The following is an 18,586-nucleotide window of genomic DNA, read 5'->3' on the forward strand; positions in this document are numbered from 1 at the left end:
ACTCAAGTCCTTGACCTTTTTTCAAACTTCATTTCATAATACTTATTTGAATTGATCTTAATTATACTTTGACTCCATTTTCATAATCATAATCAGTAACTTCACTCATTCACTTGTTTTGGCTTTGTCCATTAATCTTTTCATACATGAGCTATAGGTTTGATTTATCTTAGTGGTTGATGTTAATCTCACCTTCTGTCTTTAGTGATTGAATTGTAAGTCTTCCTTGCCTATTATAGGGTTAACCCCTCCCTGGCAAGTTGAAGCTTTTCTCACATGGTGGACGTTGTTGTTTGTATAAGGTTGAGTTTTCTCCCGTGGATAACGTAAGACCTAGGGTTTGTGTTTAAAATTGAACCTAACCCACTTTTTGGAAATCTTTTAGCCGAACTACGGCGTTTTGATCCTTACCTTTGATGGAAGGTACGTAGGCAGCGGGTTTATCCGTTCGAACACAAAAACACAAAAATAACTAAATTGTATATTCTTTTCTCATCACCCCAATCATGTTTGCACAATCTTTATGTCATAACAAATAACAATCTTTTACAACAAGTGTGAAAAGGGCTCCCTAGGAGTACCTAGGACGTAGTAGGTGCCTAACACCTTCCCATTGCGTAATTTACCCCTTACCCAGAATCTCTGATCTTTTTATTAGTTTTCTACGTGTAAAACTTCTTAGGCTTTTGTTCGCTTTTTAGCCAATCCTTTGGATAAATAAAAGTGCGGTGGCGACTCGAAATTTCAATGTATCTCTTAGCTTATGATTTAATCGATAGATCATATAGCGACGAATACACCGCTACAATTATCTACCAACATATCAATATGTGGTAGAGGGAATTCATCTTTCGGACTAGCTTTATTCAAGTCTCTATAGTCCACACACATCCGGACTTTTCCATCTTTCTTAGGCACGGGCACAATATTGGCCACCCATTGAGGATATATAGAAGTCACCAGGAACCCCGCATCAATTTGCTTCTGAACTTCCTCTTTGATCTTCACTGCCATATCAGGATGACTTCTTCTGAGCTTCTGCTTTACAGGCATGCACTCAGGCTTTAGAGGTAGGAAATGTTGCACAATATCAGTATCTAGACCGGGCATGTCTTCATATGACCAGGCAAAGACGTCAACATATTCTAGTAGCAACTTAATCAACCCCTTCTTAACAGATTCTTCCAGAAGTGCCCCAATCTTTACCTCTCGCACACAATCTTTAGACCCCAAGTTGACTGTTTCCAGATTCTCAAGATGCGGCTGAATGGTCTTCTCTTCATGCTCAAGTAGACGGGTGATCTGATCAGAAATCTCTTCAACATCATCTTCCTCTGCCTCAAATACAGGGAATTCAAAATTGGGAGATGGTGTTGGGTCATTATGTTCAATGGGTCTAGAAATCAGCCTGCATAATGATTTTGGATATGAAAAGCTTTAGAATTCAAACAAGGCAAATCCTTATGCAGATGAAAAGATTGATTTTATTCTATTTTTTAGGGTTTTATGTGATCACCAATTTCATGCAAAAAGCGAAAAGGGAAAATAAATGGAAAAACAAACATTTAACATGAATTTATTGAATTAAAATATCATTGTGTTTATGCGCCAACAATGTCATCACTCCTCCTTTTGGAATGGGAGAAGGGTTTTTAAACAAAGTGATCATTACGTTGACTTATGGACAACTGTTGGAATATCCACAGCGACCCAATTGTTGCAGACCCCTCCAGGGATGATGAAATTGCCAGAATCCTTTGTATCTTCTTCTAAGACGGCAGCAGCCTCCTCATCTAGACCAGTGTGGATAAAACCTACACTCTTGAATAAACCTTGCTTGTTGAAAGTACCAGAAGAAAAACCTATGCCAGCCCGGGATTCGTTGTCTTCTAACTCAATCATTTTTCCCAAACCAGTGGTTACACCACGCTCAATGGCCAACTTTGCATCTTTGTAGGAAGCAAATGAAGGAGTTCTCTTCTCAATATGCACAGCTATAGATAAAGCTTGGAAAGGAGTTCCAATTTCAACCTCAGCATCTATATAAGAGAAGGAAGACAAATGGCTAACCAGGAAATCCCTTTCTCCCCCTACCACCACCAGCTTCTTGTTCTTCACAAATTTCAGTTTCTGGTGTAGTGTGGACGTCACGGCGCCTGCCTCGTGAATCCATGGTCTGCCTAAGAGACAACTATACGATGGGTGAATGTCCATAACCTGGAAGGTAATCTGAAAATCACTTGGTCCGATCTTGATTGGGAGATCAACTTCCCCAATCACAGTTTGGCGAGACCCATCGAAAGCCTTCACAACTACTCCACTCTGCCTCATGGGAGATCCTTGATATGATAGCTTTGAGAGAGTGGACTTTGGCAATACATTCAATGATGACCCAGTGTCCATCAGTACATTGGACATGGCGTCGTCTCTATAATTCATAGATATGTGTAAAGCCAAGTTGTGGTCTCTTCCCTCCTCAGGGAGATCAGAGTCACAAAAGCTCAGGTTGTTACAAGTAGTAATATTTGCAACAATGCTATCGAATTGCTCCAAAGTGACATCGTGATCCACATATGCCACATCCAACACCTTCTGCAGAGCCTCTCGGTGTGGTTCTGAATTTAAGAGTAAGGATAACACAGATATTTTGGATGGCGTTTGTAGAAGTTGGTCTACGACATTGTACTCACTTTTCTTGATGAGCCTCAACATCTCGTCACAGTCTTCTTTCACATTGCCACTCGGGCCAACAGAAGTAGGAGTTTTTAGTACGGAGGAGGGCTTAACAGCAAGTGCCGGATTCAGAGAATTCACAGCGTTCCCAATCGGGCGTTCAACAAAATCAGCATTAATTTGAGGCTTCAACGGCGCTGAAAACACACGGCCACTACGGGTCAAACCGCTAACATCGGCAATATTCTCAACAGAAGAAGAGGGCAAGGACACCTCTTTCCCATTCTCTACTGCTTACCATTGTACTTGATGATAACAGGCTCGGGTATCCGGAACACTGGGGAGATCACATTGACCTCAGGCTCATTTTCATCAACATTCCTGTTTTGAAGGATCTCAATGACTCCTTCGTCCATCATTTCCTGAACATCCTTGCGCACCTGGCAACAACCCAATCGGTTAACAGAGCAGACTCGGCATCTATCATGATCGTGCTCATAGTGACTGTAGTCACACAACAAACGATGCATCTGGACCAGAGACTGTTGAATATGACTAACATATTTGACTTTGTATTTGCCAGGGCAACCCTGGACCATGTTGACAGATTTCCCATATTCGGGCAATGGGTTCTTCTTCACATTAGGGCCTACGTCCTCAAAACAAAGAATACCACACCTCACAAGGTCTTGAACCTTGGTCTTCAACGGGTAACAATTCTCCACGTCGTGGCTGGGAGCACCAGAATGATAAACACAATGTAATTCGGGCTTATACCACCACTGAGGGTTAGCAGGTATAGCCGGTGGGTCTCTTGGAGTAATCAGCTTCCTTTCTATCAAAGAGGGATATAACTCTGCGTACGTTATAGGAATAGGATCGAAGGTGACCCTTTTCCTCTCGTAACTTGTATTGGTCTGATTACTGTTTCGAGGCTGGTAGGCCTGCTGTTGCGGACGGAGCTGTTGTTGCTGATATTGTTGATTGTCTCTGAAAACAGGTGCTATATGAGCCACCTGGTGCTGGTTACCGGCGGGACGCTCGGTCTTCCTCATCACAGAGGGTCTTCTTGGTCTCTCATGGGAGGTCACAGCATGTGCCTCTCCATCTTTCTTCTTTGCAAACGCCCCATAACGTTTGGCAGAAGAGCCTTCTTCTCTGGTTAACCGTCCTTCACGGACCCCTTCTTCTAGACGCGTCCCCATATTTATCATCTCGGTGAAGTCATAAGGAGCACTAGCAATCATCCACTCATAATAAAAAGATCTTAGTCATCTCTTTCTCTTCTAGCGGAGGCACGATCTGTGCTGCCACCTCTCGCCACCTCTAGGCATACTCCTTAAATGTTTCTTTATCCTTTTGGGACATGGCTCTCAACTGATCTCTATCGGGAGCCATATCCAAGTTGTACTTGTACTGCTTGACGAAGGCTTCGCTGAGATCATTGAAGGATCGAATGTTCGCGCTGTCTAAACCCATGTACCAACGCAAAGCGGCACCGGACAGACTGTCCTGAAAGTAGTGGATGAGTAGTTGGTCATTATCGGTTTGAGTTGACATCTTCCTGGCATACATGACCAGGTGGCTGAGAGGACAAGTATTTCCTTTGTACTTTTCAAAGTCAGGGACCTTGAATTTCACAGGGATCTTCACATTTGGAACCAAGCAGAGTTCGGCAGCAGACTTGCCGAAAAGATCCTTCCCTCTGAGAGTTTTCAATTCCTTGTGAAGCTCAAGAAACTGATCGTTCATAGCATCCATCTTCTCATAAACATCTGGACCCTTAGACGGCTCAAAATGATAGATGGTGTCGTCTACCCTGGGCAAAGTATGCACGACAAGAGGAGGAACAGCAAGGACCGGGCTAGATGTCGGCATAGAAGCAAAGGCTGGAACGAGACCCTCAGGCATGAAATTGGGAGGCATCCCCCATGGGAACCCGGTTGGCATGGCTGTTGGAACAAAGTGCGTACTGGCAGCGGGCACAGTAGAGGAGACAATCTCGGAGATAACTGTCCTCTGGGGAGGACTTGAAGGTGTCGGAGAAGACTGGCTCTGGGAAGCCATGAGTGACTCCATTAGGGCAGTCAATCTGGCCACTTCCTCTTTCAGCTCGCGGTTCTCTTGCTCTAAGTGATCCATCAGTCTTGAAATGTTGGCTCTAGTGTAGTACCGGTGGGTCAACTTATCTTCAAAATAAATGAAGGACACAGAGTTAGACCACAGGGCAAAGGACCGGAAACAAAACCTGCTTATGCATATGATGCATGCAATGCTTGTGCATATGATTTGTTTTTTATTTCAAAGGAACTTTAGAGTTTTATTTGCAAATTCTGGAAATATTAAGCATTTTATCACATATGGAAATATCTCATCAAATAATATCAGGGAAAAGAAGTGCAGCGTTGTCAATCATATACAAGGGAAAAGGAAAATAATCATCCTATGGATCCCTAGAAACAATCATCTAAAGCTCGAGACACAGGAAGATAAGATGCGCGAAGCCTCTTCACCTCCCTCTCGTAGGCTGCCTCCATATCGGCCTTCTCTTTGGCGAGTCGATCATACTTCCTCTTCCAGAACTTAGAAGACTGAGGAAGTAGAGAAGTCCATACATCATCAGGGTCATCAATAACTTGATGCTCAAGGAACTCAATCAAAGCATCATTCTCCTTAATCTACTGAAGCAACTCTTCCCTTTCACGGATCCAAGCACGCGATCGGTCTTCGTCTCTCAACTCCTCTACTCCTTGATTAGGGAGGGTTGAAGGCCCAGCCACAATCATAGGTGTAGGTCTTGGATACTCGTAAGGCATGAGATACTCAAACGCTCTCTTCCTAACCCAAACAGTGTAAGGCTCCAAAGCGATGCAATTCTAAGGACCCAACTCCTTCCTTCCTTTCTTATGAATCTTGCGCCAAGCGCGGGCCATCCTAGCTTTCAAGCCTTGGGGATCTTTACCCTCCTGAAAGAATACACCCTCTAACAGAATGTTATTGGGTTTATCCTTTAAGGGGAACCCAAGCTGCCGACGTGCCAAAATAGGATTGTAGTTAATACCACCACATGTACCAAGAAGAGGTACATTGGAGAATTCGCCACAAGAGTCAATAATCTGCACACCATCATACACACGGTTATACCAAGAGATATCATCATTAGTGAGAGACATGAGTCTCGTGGACCACCGTAGACATCCCTTATTCTCCTTGAAGGCGACCGTCTGCGGTAAGTGAGAAATAAACCACTTATACAACAGAGGCAAATAACACACAATGGCGCCACCACCCTTTGCATTCCTCATATGCAAAGAGAAGTAGGTATCGCCCAACAGAGTCGGAACGGGATTAAGAGTAGAGAAGATCCTAATAGCGTTCACATCCACAAACTTGTCGATGTTGGGGAACAATACCAATCCATAGATGAGAAGTACAAATATGGCTTCAAAGGCATCCTCACTCATGGCCTTCTCATATATAGTAGCTTGAGCAATGAGGAACTCCGAAGGGAGACCTTGAATTCCACCTTTGGTAGTCATATGAGCACCAACCAAAGATTCATCTATGTGTAACATGTCAGCTATCTCTTGTGAAGTAGGAATACTGTCCAAGCCACTGAACGGCACCTGATCCAGAATAGGTATACCCACAAGATAAGCATACTCCTCAAGGGTAGGCAAAAGCTGGAAATCTGGAAACGTGAAGCAACGGTACAAGGGATCATAAAACTGCACCAATACACTCATCAATCCTTCATCCACCTGAGTGGTCAGAAGAGGAAGAAGCTTCCCGAAACGAGCCTTGAAACCCAAGGGATCTAATACATAAGATGTCAAATTCCTTAACTCTTTTAAGTCTGGTTGTCTGAAACTGTACTTCTTTGTATTCCTTCTTTGTCTTTCCATGTCTGAAAATTTTGCAAATAAACCCCCTTAAGTTCCTTGAAAATTTTCTTATTATTTTGATGGTATGAATGCAAATGGGTGCATGAATGCATGAATGCAACAATCACACTCAAGGATCAAGCAAAGCACACCAAACAAAGGTCATGGGATGGATCATGTTATCCTTAATATCAACCATCCATTTTGGTGGATTATGATTTATACCTTATCAACACCCAAGTTCCATTGATATTAAGGATATCTGAACGGCTCAACCATGAATCAAGGGTTTGTTGTAAGTCACGAGCATGGAGTTAGGTTAAGAACCACCCAAAAGGGAGTGTACTAGGGTTTAAACCTGCCAAACATGTTCTACAAAAGGTTCCCATAGTCATCATCCCATCTTTTGGATATTATCGGAGAAACGACTACTCGTATTCCAAAAATATTCTCAAGAGAGACTCTTATGAGTGTAGTATCGCGTAACAATCGTATCAAATCTTACACTTGAACGACCTTCGCATTACATCCTAAGCATAGGTCAAGATGGGCTTGGTAAACTAAGGTCCTTGGCTTCTAAGGTCTATATTAGAAAGAGTAATGTCTAACCACAACTTACTTGTGTGACATTATTGATCCCAACATAACCTCCACCAAGTGAATGGACTTGCAAGTCAACTTGCTAAGGAATAACTCCACACAAGTCGACAAGACTATGCCATTCTCATATCCTAAGTGCACTCGAGTTTGGGTATAGAACTCATCTCACGAAGCTCACCAAGCATACAAGGAATTAATATTCAAACAATTCAATCATTACATACAATACAGTAATCCCAAATTGCACAAAAATATGTCACAAAAAAATATACAATACAATACAACAAATATGAAAAGTAGGCAAAACCCACTAGGCAAATTATCTTCCCCAGCAGAGTCGCCATTTTTCTGTAGCGGGGTATTTGTTACCATTAGAGATATTGACTAAATCCAAGGTAAATCATACAAGTCGAGTCGCCACCACACTTCTATTTATCCAAAGGAATGGTTAGAAAGCGAACAAAAATCTAAAAGTTTTATCGAATCAAAAACTAGTAAAAATGTCAGAGATCTGGGTAAGGGGGTTGGTTATGCAATGGGAAGGTGTTAGGCACCCAAAGCATCCTAGGTACTCCTAGGGAGCCCTTTTCACATTTGTTGTAAGGTTGTTGTTTTTTTTTTGTGAAAATTTATTTGTGCAAACATGATTGAAGGGATGAGAAAAGAATATACAAATTTATTTACATTTTGTGTTTGAATGGATGAACCCATTGCCTACGTACCATCTTAAAAACAGATTAGGATCAAAACCTCGTAGTTCGGGGTAAAAAAATTCAAAAAAAAGTTGGTGAATTGATTGGTCCAAAAACCTTAAGGTCTTTTGTTATCAAAGGGAGAAAACTCAACCTAAAACCACAAATCCACCATGTGAGGATAACTTCAACATGCTAGTGAGGGGTTAACCCTATAATAAGCATGGAAGACTCATTGTCCATCACTAAGGATAAAGGTGAGTATTATATCTACCTCAAGGATAATTCAAACCTAATAGCTAATGGTTATAAAAAAAGGGTTTGATTAAGAAGGTGGCCATTGAAACCACAAAAAGTATTTGAATGGGTTATATTTACCAATTAAAAGTATTTACAAAAAATATGGTTAAAGTGGATTAAAAGGTTCAATTCAAAATAAGTGTTATGAAAAATAAGTTTGAAAATCAAAAGCATAAGGCTTAGGTTTCTAATATTGAAAACAAAAGTTATTGTTTGCACAAAAAGTTTTGTCTTGGGTTAGAATGGGGGAAAAAAGGGTTAAATTCCTGAACATGCAAGAGATAAGGGAAAAGAAAATAAAACCACATTAGGAGTTCCCCTCTTGAGATCATATTGATGATCCAAGTAGCTCCCATCCTTTGGAATAAGCAGTCACAAACAAATATCTCAAGTCATTAAGCACAGGTAATCGGAATAAACCTCCAGGGGGTATCCCACAAATAAAGTGGAACATCAGGCCATCTCTGCAAGAGTCATGTGAGCCCTCACAAAAAAACTCAACAAACAGGTTAGAGAAACAAGATAGGGTAATCAAGATTTGCCCCCAAATCAAAATGTAACCACATGAATCATGCCATTAAAATTCACAAAAAAAACTCACAAAAAGCAACCAAGGGCAGGAGGCCTAAACCTCTTGTCAAACACATACATTAAAAGGGTATCAAAAAATTTCAGGTTGAAAGTATAAAGTAATGGAAATAGGGCATACCTGATTGGGGAGGATCGATTGAAATTGAGTTGCACCTGTGAGGTTTGCAGAGCAATCTGAGGGTTTGCCTCTGGAGGTTGCTCTGAACTCTGTCAGCTCTTCTCTCACTTTCTTTTTCCTGCCAGGGTAATAGGAATGGCCTCCTTTTGTTTCACTGAAACTCTGAATTTATAACCTGGTTTTTATGGACCTGTGGGCTCAAATGAGAGAGGCCCAAGTCCATTTTTTTTGTTATATTTTATTTATTTATTTATTTTATTTTTTTCGTTTTTCTCTTTTTTTTTGTTTTTTGTTTTTGTTTTTTTTATTTTTATTTTATTTTTTATTTTTTTTTAGTAAACATAATTAAGAGAAACAATGATGTATAATTCAAGCATGCTTGGTGATCTCAAACCAATCACAAGGAGTCCCACCCAAAGGCAAAGGGAACCAAGATGCTCATGATCCTTGAGGCTATGCAAATGCAATGTTATGATCCCATGAGGGATCTTAGGGTCAAAATTGGGGTCTTACAGTTTACCATAAATGGGTCACTATTCCTACCTTTGATTTCTATCGCACCGCTTTTGAGGACTTTAGTGATTTCGAAAGGGCCTGACCACCTAGATTTAAGTTTTCCCGGAAAAAGCTTAAGTCTCGAATTAAATAGTAGTACTATGTCGCCGACATTAAACTCTTTCCTAGATATACGTTTTTCGTGCCATTTTTTGGTTCGTTCTTTGTATATCCTGGTATTCTCATAGGCGTCTAGTCGAAGTTCTTCCAATTCGTGAATGTCCAAAATTCGTTTCTCATCTGCTGAAGTATAATTTATATTTAGGGTCTTAATTGCCTAGTAAGCTTTGTGTTCTAATTCCACAGGGAGATGACATGATTTAGCGTAGACTAATTTAAAGGGTGTGGTTCCTATTAGGGTTTTGTAAGCTGTCATATAGGCCCACAGAGCTTCATTTAGTTTAGATGACCAGTCTTTTCTGGATATTCCGACAGCCTTTTCTAGAATTTGTTTGATCTCTCGATTCGACACTTCGACTTGCCCACTGGTTTGTGGGTGATAAGGTGTTGCTACACGGTGTCGGACTCCATACTTCAGAAGAAGTTTTCCAAAGATATTTGATATGAAATGGGAGCCACCGTCACTAACTACTAGTTTTGGCACACCGAATCTAGGAAAGATGATGTTCTTGAATAACTTAATCACTACTCGTGTGTCATTTGTCGGAGAGGCTATAGCCTCGATCCATTTTGAAACATAGTCGACAGCAACGAGTATGTACTTATTACCAAAAGAAGATGGGAATGGTCCCATGAAGTCAATCCCCCATACATCGAAGACTTCCACTTCTAAGATTCCTGTTTGTGGCATTTCGTCGCGTCTTGAGATGTTACCAGTGCGTTGGCACCGGTCGCAATTTATAACCGCATTATGGACATCTTTCCATAGAGTAGGCCAAAAGAGACCCGATTGTAGGATCTTAGTACAGGTCTTTGAGGTACTTGTGTGCCCACCATAGGGATCGGAATGGCAATGAGAGATTATGTCGTTTATTTCATCCTCAGGAACACTCGACAAAAAATACCGTCGGTACCTCTTTTGAAAATTAGAGGTTCATCCCAGTAGTATTGTTTTAGATCATGAAAGAATTTCTTCTTTTGTTGGTAACATAGGTCCGGTGGAAGCACTCCAACAGCTAGGTAGTTGACAAAATCAGCATACCATGGCAGAGTTGCATTCGCATGAATTTCTTCCACGGAGTCTTCTATTTCGGTATCATTTATTGTTAATTCAGACATGTCGCTTTCCATTTGGGCTATAAGTCGTTCGTAAGGGAAATCATCATTGATTGGAATTCGTTCAGGTTTATTCCCTTCGATTCGTGATAAGTGTCTGCTACTACGTTTTCAGTACCTTTCTTATCTTTTATCTCTAAGTCAAATTCTTGTAAGAGCAGGATCCATCTTAAAAGCTATGGTTTGGCATCCTTCTTACTTAGCAGATATCTTATAGCGGCGTGGTCAGTATAGATAATGATTTTCGCTCCTACTAGGTAGGAACGGAATTTGTCCAAGGCGAACACGACAGCTAAAAGTTCCTTTTCAGTGGTGGCGTAGTTCATTTGGGTTGGATCTAGTGTTCTACTTGCGTAGTAGATAGCATGAAGTTTCTTATCCTTTCTTTGTCCCAGTATTGCGCGTACGGCGTAATCACTCGCATCACACATGATTTCGAAAGGTAATCTCCAGTCAGGTGGTTGCATTATGGGTGCGGTGATTAAAGATGTTTTTAATTGGTTGAATGTTGTTAAACATTTTTCATCAAAGATAAAATCAGCGTCTTTCAGTAATAAACCCGTAAGTGGCTTGGTAATTTTCGAGAAATCTTTGATAAAACGTCGGTAGAAACCGGCGTGTCCTAAAAAGCTTCGTATTTCTCGTACGGTTTTCGGAGGTTGAAGGTTCTATATGATTTCAATCTTTGCTTTGTCTACTTCAATTCCTCTATCAGATACTACGTGACCTAACACGATTCCTTGTTGGACCATGAAATGGCATTTCTCCCAATTCAAAACGAGATTCACCTTTACGCATCTTTCGAGTACCATTTCAAGGTTTGATAGACATCCTTCGAAACTCTGTCCACAAACAGAAAAGTCGTCCATAAAGACTTCCATAATGTCGTCTATAAAATCAGCGAAGATTGCCATCATGCATCTTTGAAATGTTGCGGGAGCGTTGCATAATCCAAATGGCATTCTTCGGTAAGCGAATGTACCATAAGGGCATGTGAAGGTTGTCTTTTCTTGGTCGTCAGGATGGATTTTGAAAGAATCCTGAATAACCGTCTAGATAGCAGAAGTGAGAATGCTTAGCCAATCATTCAAGCATTTGGTCAATGAAAGGTAGAGGAAAATGATCTTTCCGAGTGGCTTTGTTTAGTTTTCTATAATCGATGCACATTCTACTTCCGGTCACAACTCTTTGTGCTATAGATTCGCCTTTCTCATTCGTAACAACTATAACACCCCCTTTTTTGGGTACTACATGAACGGGGCTAACCCATTGACTATCGGAGATCGGGTATATGATTCCAGCATCTAGTAGCTTCTTTACTTCATCCTTGACTACCGTACTTAAGATTGGGTTGATCCTTCTCTGGTGTTCTCTAGAGGTTTTACAATCTTCCTCCAGCATAATGCGGTGTATACAGATAGAAGGACTTATTCCTTTTAGGTCGGGGATGTTATATCCTAACGCAATTGGATATTTTCTTAAGACATCTAGTAACTTTTCAGTTTCCATCTGTCCCAAGTCAGCGTTGACTATTACTGGTCTTTTGAGTCAGTGTCTAGGAATTCGTATCTTAGGTTCTTTGGTAGTGCTTTTAATTCCAAGTCAGGTTTCTTTGGGCATGGCATGTGGTTGGGTGTAAGTGCTAAGCATTCGCTTAGACTTTCGTTTTGGTATGGTTCAGGCCAATTATCGTCTTCAAAGATTGGAGGGATTTGGATTTTCATTATATCAGAGTATGTGGTTTCTTGCATCTCCATCTCTCTTACGCACTCATCTATGACATCAAGTAGATAATAGGTATCGTCTATAGTTGGCGCTTGTAAGAATTGTGTTAAGATGAATTCAACCTTTTCCTCTCCAACTTCGAATGTCAGCTTACCTCTCTTTACGTCTATTATAGCTCCGGCGGTAGCTAAAAATGGCCATCCTAATATAATAGATGTACTGGCATCTTCTTTGATGTCCATGATTATGAAGTCTGTAGGAATGTAAAATTGTCCTACACGTACGGGGACATTCTCTAGTATACCGACAGGATATTTGATTGAGCGGTCAGCTAATTGAACAGACATCTTGGTTGGTCTTAATTCTCCCATATTGAGCCTTTTACAGATGGTTAAGGGCATTGTAACACCCCAAAATTTGCCCTCCTCATTCATGCATTCATTTAGCATTTCATATTGCATTTCATCATGTCAATCAGAATTAAAAAAAAATAATAAATGAAAAAAAAAATTTACAAAAAAAAATAATAATAAAAAATTTTAATTAATTAATTAATTAAATAAATAATTAAATAAATAAAATATAATAAAAATTTTTGGACTTGGACCTTTCTCAAAAGCCCACTAAGCTACCAATATTAGCCTATAAATACTAGAGTTTCATTGAAACAAAAGGCCACACAGAAGAGGAGAAGAAGGAAGAGAAGCAAAATACTCTGAGGTTTCCTTGGAACAAAACCCTGAGGAAAAAGATAGTGAGAGAAGACCTAACGGAGTTCAGAGCAGCCTCCAAACCCCGAAGGGAACTCAGCTACACAGAATCGCCTCTGCCTCACATAAACCCTGAAGATTGTTTTGTAAACCTCCCGGGTGCAACTCAATTTCAATCAAGCTCTCCAATCAGGTTTGCCATTATTCCCATTACCTTTGCCCATGGGTTTAATATGTATATGAATGTATAAACAATGCCTTGAATGTTTAACCGTTTAATTTTTGAGTGTATGCCACATGGTTTGAGTTTTTCTGAAACCATACTGTTGATCATGAAAAAAATGCTTATGGTGTTTCACTAACCCTTTTGTTGAGTTTTTGTGAGGGCTCACATGACTTTTGCAGGGATAACTTGCGTGGTTTCCCACTTTATTTGTGGGATAACCCCTGGAGGTTCATTCCGATTACCTGTACTGACTCACTTTTCTTTGATGGCATTAGCTTGGAAGGATCTCAGGGTTTCCCATTCCTCTAATTGCTGTTACTTCGGATCTTTATCCGCGTGGTACTTTTACATTTTTCCCGCATTTTACTGCTTTCCTAGCTGGAAGACCTCGATAGGAGGCAACGTTTGAGCCCTTTGGTGGCATTTTACTTTGAGATACATGTTTTGTGTTTTGTATTCATATCCCTGCAGGTAGCGCGGTTCCTTCATCAAGGACTGCCTTTTTGCCCTCGAGCATCCCAAACCCTAAAACCCAAAGCAACACGCTAACTCCTTCTACTACAGGCGAGTAAGTCTCCAAAGGTCGAGCATCCGGTAGATTGCGTAGTGACGTCGTTCGCCCAAAACCCAATCCATAACCCCGTAGTTAGCCGAACTACGTTTTGCTCTGATTCTCAGGCCAGATGAGATACGTAGGCATAAGACGCGATGTCTTAGCGAGCACACATCCCCCAACCCATAGGTCAGCCGAGCTACGAAGACTTTGATTCTCATATTCAGATGAGATACGTATGCAGTGGATGCGACATCCGCGCGAGTCATTTTCATTTAACCCTTTTTTTTGGCAAACAGCACAAGATAAACCCACACCCTTTAGACGAAAACTACAAAAGTGGATCCTGTAGAGTACTACGGATGCGTAGGGGTGCTAATACCTTCCCTTTGCATAACCGACTCCCGAACCCAAGATTTGGTTGCGAGACCCCGTCTTGTCCTTTCCTTTTTCAGGTTTACTTCGAGCGTTTCCTTTCCCTCCCTTGGGATAAATAACGCACGGTGGCGACTCTTCTGTCATTTTCTTTCGCCGGTTGTTTTTTCGCGCACTGTATTTTTCAGGTTGCGACAGCTGGCGACTCCACTGGGGACTGAAAGAAGTTGACCTCTTGCTGGTCCATCTGCCCTAAGCGAGTCCCTCCTAGCTTTTGTAGTTTGTTTGTTTATTGGGTGTTCATGCTTTTGTACAGTTATTTATTTACCTGCTTTACCTTATTGCATTGTGTATATATCATTGCTGTTTCTGTTGGCTGGCTGCTTGGTGATCTTTGTGAGATGAGTTCTATACCCGAACTCGAGTGCACTTAGGATAGGAGAATGGCATAGTCCTGTCAACTTGTGTGGAGTATTCCTTAGCGAGTTGACTTGCAAGCCCATTCACTTGGTGGAGGTCATGTTGAGATCAATAATGTCACATAAGTAAGTTGTGGTTAGACATTACTTGTTCCAATATAGACCTAAGAAGCCGAGGACCTTAGTTTACCAAACCCATCTTGGCCTATTCGTAGAACGTAGTGCGAAAGTCGTTCAAATGTAAGATTTGATACGATTGTTACGCGATACTACACTCATAAGAGTCTCTCTTGAGAATATTGTTGGAATACGAGTAGTCGTTCCTCTGATAATATCCGAAAGATGGGATTATGACTATGGGAACCTTTTGTAGAACATGTTTGGCAGGTTTAAACCTTAGTACACTCCTTTTGGGTGGTTCTTAACCTAAACTCCATGCTCGTGACTTGCAACAAACCCTTGATTCATGGTTAATCCGATCAGGTATCCTTAATATCAATGAAACTCGGGTGTTGATAAGGTGTAAACCATAATCCACCAAAATGGGTGGTTGATATTAAGGATAACATGATCCATCCCATGACCTTTGTTTGGTGTGCTCTTAATTTCTCTCCAGGCAGTGCAACCCGACAGATGTTCAAGCAGATACATCAATTCTGATTGACATGCCTTTGCATTGCATAACATCATCTGCATATTTGCATCCAACATCTCATGCTTATTCATTTGCAGGGTATTCCCTTTCAAAACAGGGGTGCCTTAAAACTGAACAAGCAGTGCATCGCATACCATGCATATTAGCCCTTGTCTGTTTTGCAGGTGTCACCGCAGTGTCTAATGTTTGTTCCCTGTATCAGGCAGTTATTGGTCCCAAGCGAGTCCACAGATACCCGACAAAGGAAAACCATGCGTGAAAAGATGGATCAGTTCATGACATTGATGACTGGTATGGCAGAAGGCCAAGAAAAGCTGAGGGAATTGGTTGAGCAGCCGAGGCCCAATCCAGATTTGGAGATACCAAATGCTGAGGGAAACCCTGGTAACCCTGGGAACCCTGGTAACCCTGGGAACGCTGATAACCCTGTGAACACTGGTAACGCGGGTAACGCAAATGCTGATGGAAACTCGGGTAATGTTGGCAACATGGGAAATGTTGGAAATGGTATTGGCGGAAGGTACAATGTGAATCAAGGAATTCGGATTAACGGGCACCCCGTTACTGAAGATTGTCAGTATGATCAATTTTCTTTGCACGACGAAGCCCTCGAGACCACTCGCCGTATGGATGAGCTTGCTGAGAAGCTCAAATATTTGGAGTCTCAAAATTCCGTAGGTTTTGATGTCACAAATCTTGGTCTGGTTCAGGGAGTAAGGATTCCTCACAAGTTCAAACCCCCTACTTTTGAGAAATACAACGGGGCTTCTTGCCCACGCACTCATCTCCAATCTTATCTGGGAAGGTTGGGAGCTCACACGGAAGATGAAAAGTTGTGGATGTACTATTTTGAAGACAGTCTAACTGGAGCTTCTCGTGAATGGTATTCTCATTTGTCTCGTGCTACCATCAAGAGCTGGAAAGACTTGGCAGAGGCTTTTGTCAAGCAATATCAATACAACTTGGACATGGCTCCAAATCGGACCTTGTTGCAAGGTATGTCTCAGACTGCCAAGGAGACCTTTAGAGAATATGCTCAGCGTTGGAGACAGATTGCTGCGTCCGTTCAACCCCCTATGTCTGAAAGGGAGATGGCGGACATGTTCATGAACACTCTTCAAGGCAATTATATTGAGAGATTGGATGCTTGTCCGTCAACCAGCTTTGCAGAGATAGTAATTGCTGGAGAAAGAATCGAGAGTCTGTTGAAGATGGGCCGAATTCAAGACAATAGTGCTTCCAAGAAACCGTTTGCTGGTAACGGTCAGCGAAGAAAAGAAGGCGAGACAAGCGCTGTGTATGCCGGCAAAGGCAGGGGTAGAGGACGCCCTAATTATTATCAAGATCAAGTGGCCGCAGTCACTATTCCAACACCTGTTCCTCAACCGCAATGTCATCCGCAACAACAACCCAAGTACAACAATCAACAACAAGGAGGTAATCCGGGTCAGCAGAGACACTATCAACAACGTCCAAGGCAGACGGACCGGGTCATCGAGCCAATCCCAATGCCTTATTCAGTATTACTTCCCAAGCTGATTGACATGAATCTGGTTACATTGAGAACTCTGGCCCCACCAATCGATCCCAATAATTTGCCTAGAGGTTATGATGTCAACGCCAGATGTGCTTTTCACTCCAACGCACCTGGCCATACTACAGATAATTGCAAGGCTCTCCAGTTAAAGGTACAAGATTTGAGAGATGCCCAGGCTATCAATTTTGCTCCGGTGCCTAATATTATCCAGAACCCGATGCCGGCTCACGGCGGGCAGGGGATTAATGCTGTCGAAGTGGTTGAAGCTGTTAATGCCCAAGGCTGGGGCAAATTTGTGGAGCCAGTCATCAAAGAAGACAAGTTTGGATTGGGGTATGCTCCGGGATCTCAGAAGAATGAAATCGGTACTCTCTCCAGCGGGGGTTTGGTTTCTCCCCACATCGTCAATGCTGCAGATAAAGACAAGGCTGACAGCGACTGTGACTTAGATAGCTGGATTCGCCCGTGTGTCTCGGGAGAAAAGCTCGGCAATTGGTCGTCTGAAAAAACCGTCTGGGTTACTCTACTGAAAGAGTGATTTTTATTGTTTTCCTTTTATTACATGCATAATAAAGTCTTACACTTTGCCCAAGGTGTAATGACTCATCTGTAGGGCCATCCATTTAGTTACGTTTCGCAATTATTTTTATCATCAATAAAGGACGGCTTTTGCAAACAATTTTGTGTTCTCTTTCTTTCAGTTTTTTTTACTTTTTACAAAAAATGGCAATGTTTCTTTTTTCGTTTTTCCTTTCTTTCAAAAAAAAAATCTCTCATTCTAAGGTAAAGCATGATCCTCCATCATGCAGAGCCGACCACCCGAATCTCACTGCTAACGACACTGCTATGGCCAAAGTATGACTTCGACAATCCTATCTATCAAGCCGAAGAAGGGGCTGAGGAAGATTGTGAATTGCCTGAAGGGTTAGCCAGATTGTTGAAACAGGAGGACCGAGCTATTACACCTTATCAGGAGGTGGTTGAGACCATCAACGTTGGTACCGAAGACGACAAGAAAGAGATCAAGATCGGGGCCAGTCTACAGGCCGAGAGGAAAGACCGTTGATCATGTACTTGACTGTGTTAGAAAGGTCAATGGGTTGTGTGCTCGGTCAGCATGACGAGTCAGGTCGAAAAGAGCATGCAATATACTACCTTAGCAAAAGTTTACCGACTGTGAACAAAGATACTCATTGCTCGAGAAAACTTGCCGCGCTTTGGCATGGGCTGCTCGCCGACTAAGACAGTATATGTTGACTCACACGACTCTATTGATATCAAAAATGGATCCAGTCAAGTATATTTTTGAAAAGCCATCACTTACCGGAAAGGTTACTAGGTGACAAATGATACTGACAGAGTATGACATCCAATACACTTCACAAAAAGCCATCAAGGGAAGTGTCTTGTCAGACTATCTTGCAGAGCAACCGATTGATGATTACCAACCTATGAGGTTTGACTTTCCTGATGAGGACATCATGTTCTCAAATCGAAAGATTGAAGGGAACCACTCCCGGAGGAGGGGCCTGGCCCTGAATCCAAATGGGTTGGGACTCCTGGTAATATCTGACATTCTGGTGCAGTGTGTCCAGGGTTTCCACATAACTCACAGCTTGGAGTCACGGCAGCCACGGTGGATGCGGGTGGTATGGTCAAGTTATCTAACTTTTGCACAAGGGCATCTACCTTGGCATTAACATGGTCAAGGCTACTGATTTCGTACATTCCACTCTT

This window comes from Lathyrus oleraceus, chromosome 7 (genome assembly GCF_024323335.1).
Source record: "Lathyrus oleraceus cultivar Zhongwan6 chromosome 7, CAAS_Psat_ZW6_1.0, whole genome shotgun sequence".
Taxonomy (NCBI): domain Eukaryota; kingdom Viridiplantae; phylum Streptophyta; class Magnoliopsida; order Fabales; family Fabaceae; genus Lathyrus; species Lathyrus oleraceus.